The sequence below is a fragment of the Bubalus kerabau genome, chromosome 15 (genome assembly GCF_029407905.1).
Source record: "Bubalus kerabau isolate K-KA32 ecotype Philippines breed swamp buffalo chromosome 15, PCC_UOA_SB_1v2, whole genome shotgun sequence".
NCBI classification, from domain to species: Eukaryota; Metazoa; Chordata; class Mammalia; order Artiodactyla; family Bovidae; genus Bubalus; species Bubalus kerabau.
Genome location: NC_073638.1, coordinates 51,362,550 through 51,386,437, shown reverse-complemented (window position 1 = coordinate 51,386,437; position 23,888 = coordinate 51,362,550). Strand labels below are relative to the sequence as shown.

Genomic DNA, 23,888 nt, shown 5'->3' with positions numbered 1-23,888 from the left:
GACACACAGGCCCTGTCATGTTACCCCTTAAAATATCTCTTGAATCAATTCACAAGTGTGTATGAGAGATTTCAAATCTCACATTCATCAATTAGGCCAAATCTCCAGTACTTCAACCTATCCTGCTCTCTTCAGTATCCTCTATGCACAGTCGCCTGGATATGAACAAGCTGTGTTCATGGATATGCTATACTTCTATCTGAATACCCACTTTTCCTCTGTTGATTCCTCTTTTTTCATTCTTCTCCTTATAATAAACTAACCACCAAGGTGAAGTTCAAGTTCAAATTCAAGAAACCTCTTCTTATAATCTTTCTAGATACATATAATGATTTCCACTTAATGTTCATAATCCTCTGTTTGTAGGAGAAATATATACAATAGCATGTTTTATTTGATTATCTGGAGATATGCCTATCTTTTAATGAGACTATCACTCACTGAAACAGAGAACATATGTTGTTGACTTTTCATGTTTCTTATTTGCATGTGTTCACAGAAGATGGAGTGTGCAAGATATGCCAAAAGTCTTTGTGACTTCACAAAGAATATTCCAGGAAAATCTGGATTTTCATCTCTGTCTGCTCTGTCTGTGAGTATGAGGTGATGTCTCTAAAAGTTGCCCCAGATATGCTTACCTTAAACCACACTGGTGTCAGTCATACAGTCTTCCACTTGCTGGGCATCCCTGGCCTTGAGGTCCAGCACATGTGGATTTCCATCCCCTTCTTAATGTCCTTCTATGTTGGGGAATAACCTCCTCATCTTTATCATTGTTACAAAATGCAGCCTCCCTGAACCCACGTACCTCTTCCTCTGCATGCTGGTTGGAACAGACCTTGTCCTCTCCATGTGCACAATCCCTCAGGCCTTGACCATCTTCTGGTTCCATGTTGGGGAGATCTCCCTGGATCACTGCATCACTCAGTTCTTCATCATCCATTGCACTTTCATGTCTGAGTCAGGGATTTTGCTGGTGATGGTATTTGACTGCTACATTGCCATATGCTACCCATTGATATACACCACTATTCTTATACATACATTGATTGGGAAAATTGGTGTTATCATCTTTCTGAGAAGTTATTGTATGATTTTCCCTATAGTATTTCTTTGGAAAAGATTGACTTTCTGCCAAAATAATTTCATCCCACACACCTATTGTGAACACATTGGCTTGGCCAAATATGCTTGTAATGACATTTGAGTGAATATCTGGTTTGGCTTCTCTGTCCTAATGTCAACAGTGGTTTTAAATACCCTGCTAATTTTTGTTTCTTACATGCTGATTCTCTATACTGGCTTCCACATGTCTTCCCAAGATGCTTGTCACAAAGCTCTCATCATGTGTGGCTCCCATGTATGCATCATTATTCTCTTTTATGGACCTGCCATCTTCACAACACTGACTCAGAGGTTTGGTCATCACATTCCACCTCATATTCACATCTTTTTGGCTAATGTCTGTGTTCTGGCTCTACCTATGCTGAACCCCATCATTTATGGGAACAAGATGAAGGAAATCCAACAGCAGATGGCCCACATATTTTTCCCAAAGCAGAAATAACTTTGGAGGACAAACGGTTTTCAGTTTTTGTAGTGATGGATGACACGAGCTATAGAATTGGTGGGTGGAAACACTATGGTAAACCGGATACTAGAAAATAGCTTAGTGAATTCTATTTCCAGTGCAAGTTCACCAGGAAGTTTTCAGAATTTATATTTTCTGCCGTCAAAGCAACAGAGAATGTGTGTCATGTTTGACTGAGCAAACTTCATCCTACCCAGACCTTGTGAGTTTCCAAACTCATGTATCCTTCACATCACTAGATTTATTAGATGATGGATGAGTATTGTGTTCTGGCTTTTAATTTCTTCAACTATTTTTGTTGAGGTTATCATCCTTTGAGATATCTTGTGTCATCTCTGAACATTCACATACAAAGGGTACAATTTTCCAGTTATGTAGGATGAATAACTTCTAGAGATCTAATAGATATCATTTTAACTATAGTTACTAATATTTTTGGGTTGGCCAAGAAGTTCATTTGGATTTTCCTATATGATATTGGGCTTCTCAGGTGGTGCTAGAGGTAAATAACCTTCCTAACAGTGCCAGAGACATGAGATGTGGGTTCGATCCCTAGGTTGGGAAGATCCCCTCCCTGAAGGAAGACATGGCAACCCACTCCAGCATTCTTGCCTGGAGTATCCCATAGAAAGAGGAGATGGAAGGCTACAGTTCATAGAGTCGCAAAGAGTCAGACATGATGAAGTGACTTAGCATGATCACCCACCTAGAGCCAGACATCCTGGAATGTGAAGTCAAGTGGGCCTTAGGAAGCATCACTATGAACAAAGCTAGTGGAGGTGATGGAATTCCAGTTGAGCTATTTCAAATCCTGGAAGATGATGCTGTGAAAGTGCTGCAATCAATATGCCAGCAAATTTGGAAAACTCAGCAGTGGCCATAGGACTGGAAAATGTCAGTTTTCATTCCAATCCCAAAGAAAGGCAATGCCAAAGAATGTTCAAACTACCACACAATTATACTCATCTCACACACTAGTAAAGTAATGCTCAAAATTCTCCAAGCCAGGCTTCAACAGTATGTGAACCGTGAACTTCCAGATGTTCAAGTTGGATATAGAAAAGGCAGAGGAACCAGAGATCAAATTGCCAACATGTGCTGGATCATCGAAAAAGCAAGAGTTCCAGAAAAAACACCTATTTCTGCTTTCTTGACTATGCCAAAGCCTTTGACTGTGTGGATCACAATAAACTGTGGAAAACTCTTCAAGAGATGGGAATCCCAGACCACCTGACCTGCCTCTTGAGAAACCTATATTCAGGTCAGGAAGCAACAGTTAGAACTGGACATGGAACAACAGACTGGTTCCAAATAGGAAAAGGAGTACGTCAAGGCTGTATATTATCACCCTGCTTATTTAACTTCTATGCAGAGTACATCATGAGAAACGCTGGGCTGGAAGAATCACAATCTGGAATCAAGATTGCCGGGAAAAATATCAATAACCTCAGATATGCAGATGACACCACCCTTATGGCAGAAAGTGAAGAGGAACTCAAAAGCCTCTTGATGAAAGTGAAAGAGGAGAGTGAAAAAGTTGGCTTAAAGCTCAACATTCAGAAAACTAAGATCATGGCATCTGGTCCCATCACTTCATGGGAAATAGATGAGGAAACAATGGAAACAGTGGCAGACTTTATTTTTTGGGGCTCCAAAATCACTGCAGATGGTGATTTCAGCCATGAAATTAAAAGGTTCTTACTCCTTGGAAGGAAAGTTATGACCAACCTAGAGAGCATATTCAAAAGCAGAGACATTATTTTGCCAACAAAAGTCCGTCTAGTCAAGGCTATGGTTTTTTCAGTGGTCATGTATGGATGTGAAAGTTGGACTGTGAAGAAAGCTGAGCACTGAAGAATTGATGCTTTTGAACTGTGGTGTTGGGGAAGACTCTTGAGAGTCCCATGGACTGCAAGGACATCCAATCAGTCCATCCTAAAGGAGATCAGTCCTGTGTGTTCTTTGGAAGGACGGATGCTAAAGCTGAAACTCCAGTACTTTGGCCACCTCATGTGAAGAGTTGACTCATTGGAAAGACCCTGATGCTGGGAGGGATTGGGGGCAGGAGGAGAAGGGGACGACAGAGGATGAGATGGCTGGATGGCATCACCAACCCGATGGACAAGAGTTTGGCTGAACTCTGGGAGTTGGTGATGGACAAGGAGGCCTGGCGTGCTGCAAATCATGGAGTCACAAAGAGTTGGACACGACTGTGCAATTGAACTGAACTGAATTTGATATAATTAAGCAGAAAACCTAGAAAAACATATGTAACTTGTATTTCTCTTTGTTTCTATTAGGAGAAATTCAGGATAAGTCCACATTAGCCTGTCTTAGGACTGAATGGCTGCAACCACACTGATGTTAACCATATAGTCTTCTATCTTCTGGGCATTCCAGGCCGAGAAGACCTACCCATGTGGATTTCCATCCCCTTCTTCATCTCCTATGTCTTTGCCCTCCTTGGAAATGGTCTGCTCATCTTCATCGTCCTCATCAAGAGCAGCTTCCATGAACCTATGTATTTTTCCTCTGTATGTTGGCTGCAGTTGACATTGTCTTTGCCTCAACCACAGAACCCAAGGTATTGGCCATTTTCTGGTGTGACAGTTGGGAAATCTCTCTTAGTAGCTGCATTGCCCAACTCTACTTTCAGCATTCCTCCTTCATTTCTGAGTCAGGCATCTTGCTAACTATGGCATTTGATCGCTACCTTGCAATATGTTACCCACTGAGATATACCACAATACTCACCGACTCTGTGACAGGGAAAATTGGTGTGGCTGTTTTCTTGAGAGCACATTGTACAATTTTCCCCATGGTATTTCTTCTAAAGAGGCTGCACTTTTGCAGAAATAACATCATCCCACATACATTCTGTGAACACATTTTCTTGGCCAAGTATGCCTGTGATGCCATCCAAGTAGACATCTGGTATGGATTTTTTGTCTTGATGTCAACAGTGATCCTAGATATTCCCCTCATTTTTGTTTCCTATGGTCTGATTCTCTGTGCTGTCTTCCTCATCGCTTCCCAAGAGGCTCGTCACAAAGCCTCTCAACACATGTGGCTCCCATGTCTGCATCATCATCCTTTTTTATGGGCCTGGGACATTCTCAGTCCTCACTCAGAGCTTTGGACATGACATCCCACTACACATCCACATCCTACTGGCCAACATCAGCATGCTTGCTCCACCTATGCTTAATCCCATCATTTATGGAGTCAAGACGAAACAGATACGAGACCAAGTGGTTTATGTGTTGTTTAATAAGCAGAAATGACTTTGGGGATGACAGAGACTGGTTTCTCAGAAATTGTGATCCTCCATGAGATGTACTTCGGCAGCAGTGAACAAGAGAACTAGTACTGAGTCAGTAGGAAAAATGACTCATGTAGTTATGGGCTCTGGAGCAACTTACTTGAGCCTCTGAGCCTTACCTCTCTAATCAGTCTGAAAGCTGTGCCTGTGGATTGACTGAAACACTTACATCTTATTATTTGGGAGTGGACAGGTTGTTCTTTGGCAGTCATGTCTAACTCATTAATATTCAGTTCAACTTTGGGAATAGTCAAATGTAATATTAAGTCCCAATTAGATGAAAAAAAAAGTAGGCTTTCTGTCTTGGGCTGTTAAGTCCGAAGACATCTCACACATCTCTGGACACTCATGTAAAACCTTCATTTCTTCATATGCTTACTCAAAGTATGATGGGCGTGAAGAGGTGCTATACTTCTAAATTTTGACTTTTGGGGATTGTTTCTCAGATCATTCCCCTCAAAATGGTACAGAATAAATGCAGGCTTCCTTACCAGCAACTATTTCCATGTCACTTTCACGCAATCTATGATTCTGTCTCAAGGAACTGCATATCTCTAACTTCTCCATGTTCAGCCATGTTTTCAGGTGTCTTGGTACATTTTTACTAAATGATCCACTTGCCTGGAATGCCCTCTACTTTTCTTGACCTTTTAATGAATTCACACCATTTCTTTCAAGGCTCAGCTTGGTGTCACCTACCCAGTGAGGTCATTACAACCACTTCATCTCAAGGTGAAGTACTACTCTCTCTACAACATGAGACCATATTGTTTATACTTCTTTTGAAAACATTTTCTTTTAAATAAATATTCTATAGAAAAGTAATAAGATGAAGATTAAACTTGCACATGATTTTACTACCCAGAGAAATTTGTTGTTCATTTTGGTGTATAATCATCCAGAATTTATGTATATAAATTTATGAATTTATGTAACAACTATAACTACATACATATTCATATCTTAGTTGTGACATGTGGCATTTAGTTCCTTGACCAGGGAGCGAACTCAGGCCCCCTGCATTAGGGGTGTGGAGTCTTAGCTACTGGACCACCAGGGAAGTCCCAAGCTTTGCATGATTTTAGCCTTAAGGAAGGATATCAAGATTTTAGACTCATCTGGCACATTGGAAAATTGCTTCTAGAGAAGTTACTATTAATTTTTACTCTTGTCAGAAATACATGTCAAAATTTATTGCACCCTTACTAGCTTCCCTAGTTGCTCAGACGTTAAAGAATCTGCCTGCAATGCAGGAGACCTGGGTTTGATCCCTGGGTTGGGAAGATCTCCTGGAGAACGGAATGGCAACTCACTCCAGTATTCTTGCCTGGAAAATTCCATGGACAGAGGAAACTGGTGGGCTACAGTCATAGGATCGCCGGGTCAGACACAAATGAGCAACAAACACACTACTAGCATTTAGTAAATAGTTCTATTTTTAGAAATTTGCTGTGTGATATGGTAAAATCATTTTTTCATTTTCCTTTACTTTGAATTTATTAATAGACACCTTGAAGAATTTATATTGTGATTATTGCATATTGTATTTCTTTGTGGATTAATAGTAACAACTATTTATTGAATTTGCTCAAAACATTTTACACCTTATTTAATTGTCATGTCAGTTCAGACTTGTTATTGTTTCTATTCTTTCCTTTTTACAGACTTGTAGTTTGAAGCTCAGAGAGGATATATAACTTCCCCAAGGTATTAATATTTATTGAAAGTATTTTCTCAGGTTGTTTAAATTTTAATTTCTTTAATTTTCTTTCTTTGGTTATTTTTTGTTTTACTTAAAGAAAGAAATAAAATATTTTCAAATCCATCATTCTTTTCCTTTGTGGGTTTCATTGTTTTAAACTTGGTCTATTTTCTTCAATCTAAGGTTTGACTATTAGTCTTAGATATGTCTTCTTTTATTTAATTTTCAAGAATCTATGTAAATAAATAAACAAAACTAAGCAAAATAAAGAAAACAAACTTCAATGACCAATAAACAGAAAACTGAGGCATAATTATTAAATTTTAGTATGTTTTTCAGTTTTTATATGATTACATCTTTCTGCACAGGTATAGTTAACTTTTTTTCTGTAACATTATATAATATGTTTGTTATGCAATAAAACTGTTGGAAACTTTCTAACATGTCATATGAGTTAAGGAATGAGGAAGAAGAAGCTTATTAGCTGTATTGTTCAAACTTTATATATATATACCAATTTAAAATATTCAACAATTATTGGGAAAAGAGTTATTTTTCTCACAGTAATTATTATTTTCCAGTTTCTTGTAATTCTTGTAAGTTTTGCTCTGGAACAACTGATCTTCTTAGCGCTTTTGAAATTGTAAGTACACTATTTAGTTGAATATGAATATAACTGAGTAGGTTTTCTATTGGTTAGTGTTTTCTTAGTAAACAATTTTATATCCTTTCTCCCAAGCATTGTGTGCCTATATGGTTTTAAAGCTTATGACTTTTAAACCACATAAAATTTTATTTTTTCCATAATATCTGATAATTTTTGAATTTTAACTGATGACTGTAGTCCAGTTACATTTCTTAGGAAACAATATTTTTTTTAAAAGCTCTATATTCTATTTCTTTTCTACAAGAAATTTAACCCTTCATTATTATTTTGTAACTCTATTTCTTTGTGTCATATTGGGACACATTTTTCCTTTTTTTTTTCCTTTATTTTATTCTTTGGAAGATAATTGCTTTACAGAGTTGTGGTGTTCTCTGTCATACATTAACATGAATCAGTCATATTTATATATATATTCCCCCTCCCTCTTGAGCCTCTCGTCCCCCTCATTTCACCCCTCAAGATCATTACAAAGCACCAAACTAAACTTCCCGTGTTATGTAGCAGCTTCCTGCTGGTTATCTATTTTACACACGATAGTGTTTATATGTCAATGCTACTTTCACAATTTCTCCTAACCTTTCCTTCCCCCACTGTGCAGGATGTCTTATTCTAATCTATTTTTAAGTTTCTAATGATCCCTTTGTTGTTGTTGCTGTTGTTCAGTCACTAAGTCATGTCCAACTCTTTGCAACCCCATGGACTGCAGCACACCAGGCTTCCTTGTCCTTCAGTATCTCCCAGCATTTGCTCAGATTCGTGTCCAATGAGCCAGTGATGCTATCCAACCATCTCATCCTCTGCTGTCTCCTCCTCCTGCCTTCAATCTTTCCCAGCATCAGGGTCTTTTCCAATGAGTCGGCTCTTCACATCAGGTGGCCAAAGTATTGGAGCTTCAGCTTCAGCATCAGTCCTTCCAATGCATATTCAGGTTTGATTTCCTTTAGGATTGACCAGCTTGATTTCCTTGCAGTCCAAGAAGTCTCTAGAGTGTTCTTCAACACCACAGTTCAAAAGCATCAATTCTTTGGCACTCAGCCTTCTTCCCAATTCCACTTTCACATCCATACATGACTACTGGGAAAACTATTGCTTTGACTATATGGACCTTGGTCATCAAAGTAATGACTCTGCTCTTCAATACACTGTCTAGCTTTATCAGATCTCTTTAGCTCTATCTAATAAGCTGTTTAAACAATCCACTATTTTAATTTCAAAGATTGCTAAAAATTAATATATTTTTTAACAGTAAATTTAGGTTTACAGAAAAATTGAGTGGAAAGAACAGAGAGTTCCTGTATATCTCTTACCCCTTTCCTCCTCCCTCGATCAGAGAGTTTTCCTTATTACCATATGCATTAGTGTGGTACTTTGTTACATTTAATGAACCAATGTGTTTTAGTCACTAAGTCATGTCTGACTCATGACTTGGGCTGTAGCCTGCCAGGCTCCTCTGTTCATGGGATTTCCCAGGCAAGAATACTGCAGGGGGTTGCCATTCTCTTCTCCAGAGGATCTTCCCAACCCAGGAGTTGAGTCCAGGTCGCACACATTGCCAGCAGATTCTTTACATCTGTGCCAGCAGGGAAGACCCAACAATATTCAGCATCTTGTAATAACTTATAATGGAAAATAATCTGAAAATCATAATGTACACCTGGAAGTAACACAATATACTTCAATAAGAAAATATTCTTTGATGAATATAGTTATGTATAAACTTCTGTATATGTTCTGGATTATATTTAAATATACAATGTTCAAAAGAAATAAATTGTTATGGCTATTTTCTATTTCCATATAATTTTTATTAATGCAAAATTTCCATACTTTAATAATTATTTACTGTTCTTTTTTTTGACGAAGTTAAATTTTTTCATTGGTAACATACTCTATGCCAGGCACTATGCAATACAAGAGTGAACAAGATAGGTGCCTTTGTAGGATTTATCATACAGAGATAAAAAACAAAATCCTCCAGTTAAGTATTTTTGTTCATTGATACTTTGGTGCCATATATTTGGAACTTGTAGAAGCTCTTCATATTTTAAAGTTTTTAAAGCTCTTCATATTTTAAAGCCCATTTGGGGGCCATTTTTATTTCCAAATATTTCCCAGTTTTTTTTCCCCCAAAATAATGCTCATTCGTGTTCTTAAAGACTAGTGCTGCTTTGAGACTCATGCTATCTCCCTTCTACTCTTCAGTGCTGTCTTAAGTTCCTTTCAATTCTCTCAAAAACGCATGCAAGTCATTACACTAGTACCATAGGGACTTCGGTGTCCACGTGGAAAACTTAATTCTTCATCCTGTGCTCTTGACTCTATTTCCTCCTAAACTCAGTTGTCTTTCCCTTAACCCCACTGTAGTTATGCACTCTCATAACCATTTCCTTTCTCCACTTTCGTATTCATTAATTCAAACATCCCACTGTCTAGTCACAAGTACTTGTCCAAGTATGGGTTAACGAAGCTTATTTTTCAACCTCGCTAGGATGGTTAATCTAATAACACTACAAGTTTCTTTCTAAATCACCAACCCACCTTGTGTGCTTAAAATTAAGTTTAGATTCCATGCTCTTCATTATATTAATAATAAATTTCTTTTGCTGCTGCTGCTGCTAAGTTGTTTCAATCGTGTTTGACTCTGGGAACTTATGGACTGTAAACTGCCAGGCTCCTCTGTCCATGGGATTCTCCAGGCAAGAATACTGGAGTGGGTTGCCATGCCCTCCTCCAGGGGATCTTCCTGACTCAGGGATCGGACCTGTGTTTCATATGGCTCCTGCATTGGCAAGCAGGTTCTTTACTACTTGCGCCACCTGGGAAGCCCTAAATTTCTTCTAAGTGTTCTCAAATCCTTTAAATCTTTTCCTCCATTCTTTCTGACCCATCCCCACATTATTATAAACCAAATTAACAACTAGATTTAGGTACTCACCAGGGGAGCAGAGTGGTGCCATTAAATGATTATCAACCTAGACTACCAACAGAGCCCAGCAAGTTTACACATCTGCTCAAGTCAGCTCATTCTCCCATTCCACCTAATTAATGCTTCATGTACACACCCTATTCAAACCTTCAACCTTGATTCAAGAACCTACCTATTTAACTTTGACAGAAAATCTTGCCTGCTAAATCAGAACTAATCAGTAAGAAACTCAGAGAAATTCAAGACACTAAAATTTAAAACACATTTATATCCAGCACGTACATGCACATATCTGCTCCCACCATCTTTTTCTTCCATCTTGCTGGAGGAGCTGTCTCTCCTATCAAGGAATAACTCCTCTGTTTGTTCTCTGGACACCAATAAGAAATGTTAGGTTGAGCATTCAAAGCCATGAACATGCAAAACATTATTTGTGCAAAAAATTGCAGTAATTGTATTGTATGGCAGGGGGGAACACTGAGAAATTAACCAGTAGCTGTCCTGGTGAGGAGAATCCATTAAGATGTCACATGAAGATGTGAAAAATACCCAATATCAGCATACTTCATTAAGGAAATGAAAATTAAAACAACAATGAAATACCACTACACACCTATTAGAATGGCTAAAACCGATACCCTGACAATAGGAATATGGATCAACAGGACTCTTACTCATTGCTGGCAGAAATGAAAATGGTAAAGCTACTTTGGAAATGGCTTATTCAGTCCTTCAATTTCTTACAAAGCTAAACATACTCTTACCACATGATCTAGCAACCAAGCCTCTTAGTATTTACCCAACTAGTTGACAACTTATGTCTACAGAAAAGCCTACACACAGATATTTACAGAAACTTTGTGCATAATTGCCAAATTTTGGAAGCAACCAAACTATCTTTGAATAGGTGAATTGATAAACAAATTCTGGTACATCCAAACAATGGAATATTATTCAACAATAGAAAGAAGTGAGATACGAAGCCACAAAAAGATGTGGGGGAAATTTAAAAGCATTATGCTAAGCAAAATAAGGTGGTTTGTAAAGGTACATACTGTATGATACAAATCTTTTGGAATTCTGGAAAAAGGCAAAACTACAGAGATAGTAAAAAAAAAAAAAAAAATCCTTGGCTTTGAGAGATTCTGAGGGAACAGAAGAGGGATAAATAGGAGGCCTGCAAGTATTTTTAAGCTTTTGAAAATATTCTGAAAGGCACTATAATGGTGTACACATGTCACTATACATTTTTTAAAACCCATAAACTATACAACACAGAATGTACCCTGATATAAGCTACAGACTTTCATTAATAATAATGTATCCGTATTGGTTCATTAGGGCTTCCTAGGTGACTCAGTGGTAAAGAATCTGCCTGCCAAGCAGGAGACACAGAAGACGTAGGTTCAATCCCTGGTTGGGATTGGAGAAGGAAATGGCAACCCACTCCATTATTCTTGCCTGGGAAATCTCATGGACAGAGGAGCCTGGCAGGCTACAGTCCATGAGGTTGCGAAGAGTCAGACACTCACTCCAAATCTTCTCTCACAACTCCTTTCCTAAGCTCATATAACCTATCAGGCACACTTTTCACATGAGGCTTCCAGCACTCAGACAAGAAGGGCTAAGGACTTCCCGGTTATGTCACTGAGGAGACCGGCAATAGAGGAGGTCCTGGGGGAAAAGAAAGACAACATAAATAAGACCATGGTCTCCAAAGATACTCAGAGAACAAATAACTTGCCCTGCAGTTTCTCCTCCAGCTTGATCCCCTGGCCACTGCACACAGTCTGCTGGTTATGGGAATACCCTGCCATCTAGGCAGGGGCATGGCTCCAGTCTGTGGTTCCAAATGGCTGCGATGACAGTTTGGAGTGAGGAGAGATGTAGGTTGGTACTGACCAGGGTAGCCTGGTGCCTCTTTGGGTCCTTCTGCCTGTGGGCAGGAATGGTGGGGATAAAGGAGGTGGGACATGCTGAGTTTATTAATGAGAGACATGGGAAACAATAATGGATTGCCATCACCATTTGGTCACTCAAAAGAGGTTCTCTTTGGAATTCTCCATCCCTTGAGAGCAGAGTCAGGGCAGACCAAAATGTGCCTGCAGAAGCTTTGTGGCATGGTGGAAATAGTGGAATGAGAGGCAAGAAATCTTAACTCAGTTCCTCTGTGACCTTGGGAAAATTGCCTTTCCTTCATAAATAATAAATCATACAAGATTATTTTAAAATGGGGATCACCAAAAAGTTTTTGTAGAGTAACAGCAAATATTTTAAGTTTTGAGCATTGTCTCTGTTGCAACTACTCAATCTGTTCCATGAAAGCAGTCATAGACAATATGTAAATAATTGGGCATGGCTGTGTTTCAATAACGTTTTATTTATAAAAGAAGGTGGTGGGCAGGATTTGGCCCACTGGCTGCAGTTTGATGATTGCTGATATAGAGTGCCAACCAGTGTTGATATTTTACATCTCTGACTCATGTTTGGGCAATTCCAGAGGGAACTGGTGAAGCGGGAGGTTATCTTGTGAATCGCATTCCCAGAGAGAGTTCTTCCTTCTGGCATAGATTAGAGGACTGTCAGACTGGAAGCAGGGGCAAGGGCTGAATAAACTTTGGAATATCCACCTCCTTGAGGAAACTGATTTAATGAGAGGAGAGCCAGTATACTGAATGGAGATAGGCAAAGTTATGACTTAGATAAGTGACAGTGAATTTGAAGGGTTAATGACTGTGAGTTTGGGTGGGTATACATATGAAGGCAAATTTAAAAGTGTGTGTGTGTGTGCTTATGGTGAAGGGCTGTTTTGTGTGAACAGGGAAAATGTGTGCTAGTATGTAAATCATCAAAATCTGTATGAGTAAATAATGTATGTTGTGACTGTATAAATGAATGTGTCTGATAATACGGTGATATGAATGGAAGACTGTGTGTGTGTATGTGGATTTGCAGCAAGCAGAGCTGGAATTGAACTCAGGTAGGTCTAAAGTCCATATAAATTTTCCTATATTACATTGTTTACATGTCTTAGACATTCTGGAGAAATAAGAGAACGAGAAGGGAGTGGAGAGGGTGCCAAAGACAAATGGTTAGGTAATCAACAAACAAAAATGTCTGTTTCTAAAACTAATGGAAGGTTTGACTCTAATAATCTGGGACTCAAATATCAGCTTAGACTCTAACAGATTGTTTGACTTTGGGCTGTTGCTTATCTGAGATTAGTTTCTTTTTGCATGAACTAGTAATACTTTCAATTCCATAGGTTTTGTACAATAATTAGAAATAATAAATATGTCTAACAGTAGTAATGGTTGCTATCATCAAAGAAGTATTAATGATACTAATGTCTAACTAATGATATTAATGTCTCTATTTCTGATTTGCAGATAGGTTCATCTGTACCATTTTTCTAGATTCCACATATATGCATTAATATACAATATTGTTTTTCTCTTTCTGACTTACTTCATTCTGTACGAGATTGGAATTGACATATACACACCACTATGCACTAAACAGACAATTAATGAGAACCTATTGTACAGCAGAGGGGGAAAAAAAGAGATGCAATCTGTTTGTAGGACATATATTTATTTAAGTGCAAATCGCTCCGTCATGTCCGACTCTTTGCAACCCCATGGATTATACAGCCCATGGAATTCTCCAGGCCAGAATACTGGAGTGGTTAGCCTTTCCCTTCTCCAGGGGATCTTCCTGACCCAGGGCTCAAACCCAGGTCTCCCGCATTGCAGGCAGATTCTTTACCAGCTGAGTCACAAGGGAAGCCTAAGAATACTGGAGTGGGTAGACTATCACTTCTCCAGGGGATCTTTCTGACCCGGAATTGAACTGGGGTCTCCTGCATTGCAGGTGGATTCTTTATCAACTGAGCTAACATGGAATATTAAGTTAACTTTAAAAAATGCATTCCAATATACATTAGGTGCAGATAAGTACTGTTTGATTCTACTTATACAAGGTACCTAGATAATCAAATTCTCAGAAAGTACATTGGCAGATGCCAGGGGCTGGGGGTAAGAGTGGTGGGGGAGGGAATGGGGAGTTAGTGTTTAATAGGAACAGAGTTTCAGTTTAGAGAGATAAAATATTCAGAGATGGATGATGATGAGAGTTGAACAACAATGTGGATGCACTTAGTGCCACTGAAACGTGCAGTCAGATATGGCTAAAATAGTATGATTTATAATATGTGACTTACCACAATGAGAAGCACTGAAAAAGGAAAAGGAAGTTTTAGGTGTTATAAGCAAAATGGCATGGGGTAAAGATTGGGAGGGTGGTAAGGGGATAAATGAAGAGACAGCACACCCCTGCTTTTGTGAAACCGAGATGAATGGGGGAAGAGACATAGTAAGGAGAAGGAGTCAGCAGAGAGGGAGAGTTTGAAATGACCAGAGTGACAGATTGATGGAGAGAAGGTTGGGGTCCAGTGCACAGATGGAGAGCTGAGCCTTGAGTAGGAGAAAGAGGGAGAAGACAATTCAAATATAAATTTGTAGCTGGCAGAATGAGGATGGTTAAGGGAAGTAACAGATTTTTTTTTCCTTGAACCAGGAACCAGGAAATTGCAATCACTTGATGAAGGGGACCCAGGTGGAATGAGGTGGACATTGTGTGATTTTCAAAGCATCTCGTGGGTAGCCAAATCCTAGCTTCACCATTTACTAGCCAGGTGAACTTGGGTGGGGGGCGGGGGATGAAAAACTCTCTAAGCTCTGTTTGCTCTCCATCAGTAAAATGGGAAAATGACTACAGTCATTTCCTGTTATGTTGACTGAGAAAATGCACGTGCAGCCGTTAGAGCAGAGATTCTCTCAGTTGATCTTGTCCCTAGTCCCTGTTTTCCAACCTGCCTCCTTCCTTCCACATCCTTTCTACACAGCAGAGCCAGAGAGAGAGTGACCTCAAATGCAAACTTCACCATGCCCCCCTCTCACGGCAAACCCTTCAGTGGCTCTTCCTGCTTCAACATAAAGCCTAAACTCCTTACATCAGTACCCAGAACCCTCAGTGAGTTGACCCCTATCTCACTGCCTCACATTATTTCCTATCATTTCCTGCCATGTCCGCCAGGCTATAGTAACCCTGAATCATTATAATTTCCCTACAAACTTCTTGTCCTTTCAGATCTTTGTGACTTTGTTCATGTTCTTCCTCCTCACATGACTACTTGGCAAACTCTTGTTTATTTTTCAAGGTCAGCTCCGATTGGCGCCTTTAGAAATCCTTTTCTGAACTTCTAGGAAGCTTTCCATGTTTCCACAGCTCCTGTGTTTAACTTTTCCTCTACACTATCTGTATTGTATAGATATTTTGTTTAATTGTCTGACTTTTCTCAGGGAGGTCCTCCAGGAGCCATGGTATGTGTTCAGTAAGGTTTGTTAAATTGATAATGAACTCAGTTACCATTTTTCTTTTGAGATGTATATCACATTCTGATAAGGTGGAAAATGCAGGGTTATTCACAGCCCTCAACTTTATAACAACTTGATGCTAAGGTCTATGGCATTCTAGAGCTGGGAGAACTCACTTACAAATATCTAATCTAGATTCTCCCTGACTTTAGTTTTAAAGTGACAAATAAAAGAGAGACCCAGAGCAGGGAAGTAATGTTACCAAGATAACATAGCTGTTGAATAGAATGGCAAGGACTTTTAACCCATGTTTCCTGGTTTCTAACCAGGACCATTTCCACTTCTCACCCAGAGAAAAGTGATCTGTTTCCATTTCCCCCACTCCAGGTCCAGTCACCTTTTTGGAAAGAGAAAAGAGATGACTGCCAAATCCCATACACCAACATCCAGATGACTTATCCTGGGCATGGCAACCCCCAACCACACTAGTTCCAGCCATTCACTCTTCATTCTGCTGGGGATCCCTGGCCTGGAAGACTAGCACACATGGATCTCCCTCCCCTTTTTTCTTTCCTACCTTGTTGCTGTCCTAGGGAATAGCCTCCTTGTCTTCATCATCATGACTGAACGCAGCCTCCATGAGCCCATGTACTTCTTCCTCTGTATGCTGGGTGTGGCGGACCTCATCCTGTCCACTACCACTGTGCCCAAAGCCCTGGCCATATTCTGGTTCCATGCTGGAGAGATTTCCCTTGATGGTTGTGTCACCCAAATCTTCTTCATCCATGCCACCTTCATTGCTGAATCAGGAATTCTGTTGGCCATGGCATTTGACCGCTATGTAGCCATCTGTGACCCATTGTGCTATACCACAGTGCTCAGTCATGCAGTAATCATAAGGGTTGGTCTGGCTGTGGTCCTGAGGAGTTTCTCTGTGATCCTTCCAGATGTGTTCCTGGTGAAAAGACTGCCTTTCTGCCATAGCAACATGCTACCACATACCTACTGTGAGCACATGGCTGTTGCCAAATTTGCTTGTGCTGATATTCGTGTCAATGTCTGGTATGGCTTGTCTGTCCTTCTCTCTACTGTAGTGGTAGATGCCTTGCTCATCTTAGTTTCCTACATCTTCATCCTCAATGCAGTCTTCTGTCTTCCCTCCCGAGGAGCTCGGCAAAAGGCCCTAGGCACATGTGGCTCCCACCTTGGTGTCATTTCCATGTTCTACTTGCCTGGCATTTTTACCATAATTGCCCAGCGGTTTGGGCATCATGTTGCTCCTTGTATCCACATTCTGCTGGCAAATGTCTGCATGTTAGCTCCTCCTATGTTAAACCCCATCATTTATGGTGTTAAGACCAGACAGATTCGAGAATGTGTGGTTAGTACGGTGTCTTCACAGTGGAAACTCTGCTGAGTTTGTATGACAGGTGATATGATAATCAACATAGGATCTTGCAATTCCTTTGCTTACTTTGTAGAGATTTATGAAGTAAGGGTTGTCTTGACTGTGGACAAAACAATTTGTTGTGATTTTGAAAGGTAGAATGCTATGTTACCTTGAGAAGGGTAGTATTGAGGAAAGAGCATGAGCTGTTGGATCAAAATTAGATTTGAGTACTGGATTTTCCACAAGTGATTTGTTTGACCTTGGGGAAGTTAGCTTATTCTCTTAGAGACTTCTCAGTGTATACATAGGGCCCCAGAAAAACAGAAATATAAAAACCAAACTAAGTCATATTAAACAATGAGAATTATTTCCTATAATAAACTTATCTACTAAAACATCTAGACAGAATATGTATTCATTTAATAATATATACATTTGAAGTATAATAAACTTTTATTCTGAATTAGAAATGGGACCAGTGGAACAGAAAAAAAAAGCCCAGAAATAAACCCTTGTATATTGGTCAGTTAATCTTTGACAAGGATGTCAAGAATTTTCAAAGAGGAAAGGACAATCTCTTAATAAATGGTGTTAGGAAAATTGGATATTCATATGCAAAAGATTGAAATTAGGCCCTTACCTTACACCATAAACAAAAGTTAACCTGAAGTGAATTAAAGACTTAACTCTAAGTCCCAAAATTGTAAAAATCTTAGAAGAAAATATGGAGAAAAACTTCCTGGCACCGGTCTTGGCAATGATTTTCTTGATATCACACAAAAACAAAATAAGAAGTAGGACTACATCAAACTGAAAAGCTCCTGCGTGTGCGCTCAGTCGTGTCTGACTCTTTGTGACCCCATGGACTGTAGCCCACCACGTTCCTCTGTCAATGGGATTTTTCAGGCAAAAATACTGGAATGGGTTGCCATTTCCTCCTCCAGGGGGTAGTCCCGACCCAGGGATCAAACTCATGTCTCCTGTGTCTCCTACATTGACAGGCAAATTCTTTACTACTGAGCCACCTGGGAAGACCCCATAAGCTCCTGCACAGCAAAGGAAACAATCAGTAAAATGAAAAGGTAACTATGAAAGAGGGGAAAATATTTGCAAACCATATATATGCTAAGGGATTGTTATTCAAATATATAAGGAACTAATGAAACTCAGTTAGCATTTCTCTGATAATGAGTGATGTTGAGCATCTTTTCATGTGTTTGTTAGCCATCTGTATGTCTTCTTTGGAGAAATGTCTATTTAGTTCTTTGGCCCATTTTTTGATTGGGTCATTTATTTTTCTGGAATTGAGCTGTAGGAGTTGCTTGTATATTTTTGAGATTAGTTGTTTGTCAGTTGCTTCATTTGCTATTATTTTCTCCCATTCTGAAGGCTGTCTTTTCACCTTGCCAATAGTTTCCTTTGTTGTACAGAAGCTTTTAAGTTTAATTAGGTTCCATTTGTTTATTTTTGCTTTTATTTCCAATATTCTGGGAGGTGGGTCATAGAGGATCCTGCTGTGATGTATGTTGGAGAGTGTTTTGCCTATGTTCTCCTCTAGGAGTTTTATAGTTTCTGGTCTTACGTTGAGATCTTTAATCCATTTTGAGTTTATTTTTGTGTATGGTGTTAGAAAGTGTTCTAGTTTCATTCTTTTACAAGTGGTTGACCAGTTTTCCCAGCACCACTTGTTAAAGAGATTGTCTTTAATCCATTGTATATTCTTGCCTCCTTTGTCAAAGATAAGGTGTCCATAGGTGCATGGATTTATCTCTGGGCTTTCTATTTTGTTCCATTGATCTATATTTCTGTCTTTGTGCCAGTACCATACTGTCTTGATGACTGTGGCTTTGTAGTAGAGCCTGAAGTCAGGTAGGTTGATTCCTCCAGTTCCATTCTTCTTTCTCAAGATTGCTTTGGCTCTTCGAGGTTTTTTGTATTTCCATACAAATTGTGAAATTATTTGTTCCAGCTCTGTGAGGAATACCGTTGGTAGCTTGATAGGGATTGCATTGAATCTATAAATTGCTTTGGGTAGTATACTCTTTTTCACTATATTGATTCTTCCAATCCATGAACATGGTATATTTCTCCGTCTATTAGTGTCCTCTTTGATTTCTTTCACCAATGTCTTATAGTTTTCTATATATAGGTCTTTAGTTTCTTTAGGTAGATATATTCCTAAGTATTTTATTCTTTTCGTTGCAATGGCGAATGGAATTGTTTCCTTAATTTCTCTTTCTATTTTCTCATTACTCATTATCAGAGAAATGCAAATCAAAATCACTATGAGGTACCATTTCACGCCAGTCAGAATGGCTGCGATCCAAAAGTCTACAAACAATAAAAGCTGGAGAGGGTGTGGAGAAAAGGGAACCCTCTTACACTGTTGATGGGAATGCAAACTAGTACAGCCACTATGGAGAACAGTGTGGAGATTCCTTGAAAAACTGGAAATAGAACTGCCTTATGACCCAGCAATCCCACTGCTGGACATACACACTGAGGAAACCAGAAGGGAAAGAGACACGTGTACCCCAATGTTCATCGCAGCACTGTTTATAATAGCTAGGACATGGAAGCAACCTAGATGTCCATCAGCAGATGAATGGATAAGAAAGCTGTGGTACATATACACAATGAAGTATTACTCAGCCATTAAAAAGAATACATTTGAATCAGTTCTAATGAGGTGGATGAAACTGGAGCCTATTATACAGAGTGAAGTAGGCCAGAAAGAAAAACACCAATACAATATACTAATGCATATATATGGAATTTAAAAAGATGGGGAACACATGTATACCTGTGGCGGATTCATTTTGATATTTGGCAAAACTAATACAATTGTGTAAAGTTTAAAAATAAAATAAAATTAAAAAAAAAAAAAGATGGTAACAATAACCCTGTATACGAGACAGCAAAAGAGACACTGATGTACAGAACAGTCTTTTGGACTCTGTGGGAGAGGGAGAGGGTGGGATGATTTGGGAGAATGGCGTTGAAATATGTATAATATCATATATGAAACGAGTCGCCAGTCCAGGTTCGATGCACGATACTGGATGCTTGGGGCTGGTGCACTGGGACGACCCAGAGGGATGGTATGGGGAGAGAGGTGGGTGGAGGGTTCAGGATGGGGAACACATGTATACCTGTGGCGGATTCATTTTGATATATGGCAAAACCAATACAATATTGTAAAGTTAAAAAAAAAACAAAACAACTCAGTTAGCAAAACTCAATAGCAAAATAACACACACACACAATCAAAAAGAAATAACCTGACTAAATAATAGGCAAAGACCTGATTACTCATTTTTTGAAGAAGACATACAAACCGTCAATAGGAACATGTAGAGATTCTCAACATCACCGGGGAAATGTGAGTTAAAACCACAATGAGGTATCACCCCAAACCTGTTAGAATGGATATTATCAAAAAGATAAGAGATGAAAAATGCTGGCAAGGATATGGAGAAAGGGGAACCATTGTGTGGTGTTGATGGGAATGTAAACTTGTGGAACCAATATGGAAACAGTATGGACGTTCCTAAGTAGAATTATCATATGATTCAGAAATTGCACTTCTGTGTATTTGAAAACAAAATCGGTATCTCAAAGAGATATATCCATTCCCATGTTCACTGAAGCATTATTTACAATAGCTAAGGCATAGAGACAACCTAAATGTCCATTGACAAATGAATTGATAGATAAAATATTACACACACACACACACACACACACTTCTGTTATCCAGCCATACAAAGAAAGAAACCTTGCCATCTGTTACAACGTGGGTGAACCTTGAAAATATTGAACTAAATGAAATAAGCTAAAGATAAATACTTATGATCTCATTTATAAGTGGAATTAAAAAGAAACTCATAGAAACAGGGAAAAGATTGGTAGTTGCCTGAGGTGAGGGTCTGGGGGTAGGGTAAATGGGTAAAAGTTGTCAAGGGTACAAATTTTCAGTATTAAGATGAGTATTTTATGAGGATGTAACATATAGCATGATGACTATAGTTAATAATACTTCATTGTATATTTGAAAGTTGCTAAGAGAGTAGACTTTAAAAGTTCTCACCACAAACATATATTAATACAAATACAACTATGTGAGGTGATAGATGTGTTAACAAAGTTTACTGTAATAATTTTGCCATATATATGTGTATTAAATCATTACATTGTGCACCTTAAACTTACAAAATGTTATATCTCAGTAAAGCTGGGAGAAAAAAGAGAAAAATGTGGTACATACACACAATGGAATATTATTCAATCATAAAAATAAAGAAATCTTACTACTTTCGACAACATGAATAAACGTGGAGTACCTTATACTAGGGCTTCCCTTGTGGCTCAGATGGTAAAGGGTCTGCATGCAATGCTAAATGAAATAAGCCAGAAAAAGAAAGACAAAAACAGTATGATTTCTCTTGCACGGAGAATCAAAAAAAAAAATTGAACTCACAGAAGTAGAGAGTATAATGGTGGTTTCAAGAGGCACAGGGGTAGGGTAAATGGAGATATTGCTTGAAGGGTACAAACTTTCAGTTTGGGGATCTAATGTATAGTATGGTGACTATAGTTTAAAACATGGTATTATATACTTGAAATTTGCTGATTTGATCTTAAGAAATGTTTTAATATAAGATATTTTCATAAATAAGTGAGGGGCACCATAATCTTTAAATTTCTTGATCATGATTTTATCATATGGCTGTGATAGAACCAAAAATTTAAAGTATAAATAGGATTTTGAATATTGACAAAGAGTAAGCACTGGACAGATTTTTAACATCTTCCTGTCTTAGCTTGTTTATCTTTAAAACTTTGCTATAATAATTTCTGCTTCTTCTATCAATATTTCAAAAGGAAGTTGTGGTATCAAAAGAGATCAAAAAGTTAAGAGACCTTATTTGAGTTGTAAAGGATAATATTAATCAAAACTAGAATTGTTGCTGGTAAAGCTCTCATTTCTTTGTTTTGTTGTTTTTGTCCTTTTTTTAATATAAATTTATTTATTTTAATTGGAGGCTAATTACTCATTTCTCAAGAGAATTAAAAAAATTTTTTTTGAAGCATAGTTGATTTACAGTGCTGTGTTAGTTTCAGGTGAATGGCAAAGTGATTCAATTATACATGCACATGTATCTAATCTTTTTCAAATTCTTTTCCCTTATAAGTTAATACAAAATATTGAGTATAGTTTTCTGTGTTATACAGTAGGTTCTCGGTTATGTATTTTATATAAAGTAGTGTATATATGTTAATCCCAAACTCCTAATTTATCTCTTTCAACCCCTTTTTCCCCTTTAATAACCATGTTTGTTTTCTATATCTGTGGGTCTATTTCTGTTTCATATATGAGGTCATTTATATCATTTTTTAAATATTTCACATATAAGTGTTATCATATGATACTTGTCTTTTTCTGGCTTACTTCACTTAGTATGATAATCTTACGTGTGATATGCTGGAGTGTACCTGGATCACTTATTAGTAATTATTGGTGGGGATAAAAGTTGAGATACTATGAAACCTCTACTATTTAATTCTTTTTTGGTGGAGATGCAGGGGATGGCAGTATGTCATCTGTGTAATATATCTGCAAACATCAGGATAACCCAATATGCCAAGGCATTCAGATTTTGAGAAATAAAAATTTATTTAAGTTTATATCATTATGGCAGTGTCCTCACATCAGCATATCAACTGAAGGGGGGAAAAACCCATCATCAATTACATTGACCACCCCCAAAGCAGAGAAGTAGAAAAGCTGATTTCATAATCTACCCTTCTAATAAAAAATATTTCTTTGACCCATGTTGGATATACAGAATCCAACCCTCCCCCAGCACATCCCATTCATGACGAATCGAATTCTCCATATTCTCTCTAGTGTATCAACCAACACACTGGTCACCTTTGGCAACTTACATTGAGTTAGCTCTGTGATGTTGTCTCTTGCCTGAGGATTCTGTTGTTGCTATCTTTCCATCAAAGTACCTTCTTTCTGTCCAGTGTTAAGACAGATCTAAAAACAACAGCTTTTTTTAAGGTCACTGACATCTTTGTGTAATATCTAAGTTTTTCATGAAATATTTAGCATATGTGCTAAGGGCAATCTGAGATTCTATTTTAGATAAGGAATCACATTTCCTGGAAGGACAGTGGCTCTCAGGCAGCCTACTGACATTCACATGTAGAGCTTCATTGTGCCAACTTAAAAAGTTTAAATTCAAGAAAAGTGTGTGCTGAAATCAGGTGATGCTGTTACCTCCTTCCTGGCCTTCACACCAGTTAGGGTTCAACTGGAGGAGAACAGGAAATAAATATTATGAGATTTGCTTATGATAAGAAATTCACTTATACATCTGGGAGGGCTGGCAAGACAAGTCATAAAATCCACAGGGCAGATTATTGAGGAAGGTGAAGTTCAGACTCTTGGGCATGAGTTGAAGCTGCTATTCACAAGTGGACTATCTTCTTCACAGGAGCCTCAGATCTGCCCTTAGACTTCCACCTGATTGAACATTAGGCCCACCCAGCTTATCTAGGACAATGTCCCTTATTTAAAGTCAAATCATTATGGACTTTGATGACATCTACAAAAATACGTTCATAGCAACAATCTGGATTAGTGTTTGATTGAAAACCTGGGGGCTTATAGCCTAGGCAAGTTGGTCTATCAAAAAACTATCACACTGGCCATTTATGTTGATATGTTCTTTAACCAACACCACTATCAACAAGATGTGGTTGGGAGATAACAGTGGAAATGAGGGATCATAGCTGGTTAGATATTTAACATGGCAACCTAAGACATGCATAATTCAGCCTTCATTTTAAAAGTTAATGCCTGTTAATGCCTATTTTCCTATAGGCACTGTGAAGCCACTC

General features: G+C 38.4%; 3 pseudogenes; all 3 read left to right on the top strand.

Moving 5' to 3' along the window:
- The first annotated feature begins 352 nt into the window (after positions 1–352).
- Positions 353–1,567, top strand: LOC129627845 (olfactory receptor 52B4-like; annotated as a pseudogene).
- A 35-nt stretch (positions 1,568–1,602) lies between these two features.
- On the top strand, positions 1,603–4,875 carry LOC129627844 (olfactory receptor 52B4-like; annotated as a pseudogene).
- Positions 4,876–15,973: 11,098 nt separating this feature from the next.
- On the top strand, positions 15,974–17,003 carry LOC129628274 (olfactory receptor 52B4-like; annotated as a pseudogene).
- Positions 17,004–23,888: the final 6,885 nt, after the last annotated feature.